Raw genomic sequence first — 2,454 nt, forward strand, 5'->3', positions numbered from 1 at the left:
CCGCCGCCGCCGCGCACAAACAACTCGCCGCGCAGCCAATCAGCGCCCGCTCTGCCGCCGGCCACGCCCCTTCCCCGCGATGATCAACGCCCCTCGCCTTAAACTCCACCCCCCGGAGGGCGGGGTGGAGAGAAGCCGCCCCCTCGGCGCTGACCACGCCCACCCGCTGTAACCCTTTCGAGCCCGCAGCGAAGCCGCCGCGCTTAACCCTTTGCAGCCCGCGGCGCCCCCAAACCCCTTCCTGGAGCGGGGGGGGGCCGGCTGAGCCCTCGCCAGCCCCGGGATCACCCCCCCACACCTCTGGGGTATTTTCCCCCAGTATTCCTGCCCACATGGGACATTTCTCCCCCCAGTAACCCTGTGCACCTGGGGTATTATCCCCCCCCCAGTACCCCTTTCTGCCATGGGTACATCCCCGCTCCCTTAAAAAAACCAACCCCACCCCACCAAGCCTGCACCCTCCATGACGCTGTTGGCCAGGAGATGGAGGAGACAAGAGGTTACAAATCCCGGAGCGAGGCTTTATTGGGCCCCAATAAGGGGGATTAAGGGAGGGGGGAGAAGGGGTGAGAGGGGCTGGGGGTGTGTGTGGAATATTCCCCCCCCCAGCCCCCAGTACCGACCGCGCTCTGGGGCTCAACACCAAAACGCCGAGGAGAGACATGGAATAACTTAACCCCCTGGGGCAGCGTCTGTTGGGGGGGGACACAGACCCCTGGGAGATGAAGCTGTGGGGTGGGAGGGGGTGGGGGGCACAGCCTTATGCTCTACACAACACCCCCAGCCAAATCTGCATCCGATGCAGACTGGGGGTGTGTGTGTGTGAACATACAGGATCAGGCCCCTGCACCACTTTGGGGAGGAGGAGGCAGGCAGAAATGTGCTCCCACTGCCCCCATCCCCACCGTAGCACGTACCCAGTGCTGAGAGAAGGGGTTTGCATGGCAGGGAGAAGGGGTGTGAGCATGTCCTAGCATGTGAGGACGTGTCCCAGCATGCAACGACGTGTCCCGGCGTGCCAGGATGTGTCCTAGTGTGCAAGGACGTGTCCCGGCGTGCAAGGAGGTGTGCGGGACACGGCGGGAGGAGTGTCTGCGCAGGGCGGCGGGGGGAGAAGGCACTCTGAGACCAGCAGCGATCACGTCAGGGGGTGTGGAGCGAGGGGGGGGACACACGACAACACAGCTGGGGACTCATCCCCCCTGAGCGTGCAAGGCACGAGCGTGCAAGAGCCTAGGGTGTGAGCCCAGAGAGGAGCAGGGCAGAAGCCAGCGCCGGGATGCGGCCGCATCCCAAGGGAAGGGAGAGGGATGCGCTTGTGCAAAGTCAACACACCGGCCCTGGTGCTCCCTTGGCACTGGGGGGCCGGGTCGGGGGTGGGGGGGTCAGTAGTACTTTTCTGGCTCCTGCCACTTGGTCACCCAGTGTTTCTTGCGGCGGCGGGGCAGGAGGCCGCCGGGCTGGTAGCGCTGCTCCTGCCGGATCCTGACGGCGTGGTACTTGGGCATGATCCGGTAGTAACGGGTCCGCTGGAAGAAGTGGCACTGGTGGGAGGAAAAGAGGGAGAGGAGAGGGTCAGCGTGGGGCTGGGGAGGGGGTGTGACACCCCACAGGGCGAAGGAGAGAGAGAGGAGACCCCCACAGTCAGCAAAGAGCAGAGGCAAAGGGAGCAGCCATCCTGCAGAGAGAGAGAAACCCAACCGAGCCCCCTGTGCCCTACAGGGACCCTAGAGGGAGAGATCATAGGATGGATCATAGAATCATTCCAGTTGGAAAAGACCTGTGGGATCATCGAGTCCATCATCTACCCTGCTCTACGAAGGTCTCCCCTACACCATATCCCCCAACACCACATCTAAACGACTCTTAAACTCATCCAAGGACAGTGACTCAACCCCCTGCCTGGGCAGCGTATTCCAGCCTCTGACCACTCTTTCTATGAAGAATTTCTTCCTAACATCCAGTCTAAACCTACCCCATTGCAGCTTGAATCCATTCCTTCTTGTTCTACTGCTAATTGCTTGTGAGAAGAGACCAGCACCGACCTCTCTACAATGTCCTTTCAAGTAACTGTAGAGAGTGATGAGGTCTCCCCTCAGCCTCCTCTTCCTCAAACTGAACAGTCCCAGCTCCCTCAATCGCTCTTTGTAAGATTTATTCTCCCTTCCCCAGCTTCGTTGCCCTCCTCTGCACCCGCTCCAGCGCCTCGAGATCTCTCTCGGATTGAGGTGCCCAAAACTGGACATGACACTCCAGGTGTGGCCTCCCCAGTGCTGAGAACAGGGGGACAATCACCTCCCTACTCCTGCTGGTCCCACTATTTCTAACACAAGCCAGACGAGGCAGTGAGGAAGAGGAGAGGAGGAAGATGCCGCTGCAGCCGGCCCCTTTTGCAGGGCATTACCAAGCGGGTGGCGCGGGCGCCCCGGGGAGGGGGGGATGGACAGCGGGGCT

The 2,454-nt window shown here is 61.5% G+C and overlaps 1 protein-coding gene across 1 annotated transcript in view; it reads right to left on the bottom strand.

The window, feature by feature from the left end:
- Positions 1–1,407: 1,407 nt before the first annotated feature.
- The window catches only part of ITGA3 (integrin alpha 3), an 11,313-nt gene continuing 10,266 nt past the window's right edge, over positions 1,408–2,454 (bottom strand). The window contains exons 22-23 of the mRNA XM_014958919.1: positions 2,405–2,454; positions 1,408–1,544 (exon numbers count right to left, since the gene is read on the bottom strand). The gene's annotated coding sequence lies outside the window, so the exon portion shown is untranslated. The remainder of the gene's footprint in view (positions 1,545–2,404) is intronic.

The sequence above is a fragment of the Calidris pugnax genome, unplaced genomic scaffold (genome assembly GCF_001431845.1).
Source record: "Calidris pugnax isolate Ruff unplaced genomic scaffold, ASM143184v1 scaffold335, whole genome shotgun sequence".
NCBI lineage: Eukaryota > Metazoa > Chordata > Aves > Charadriiformes > Scolopacidae > Calidris > Calidris pugnax.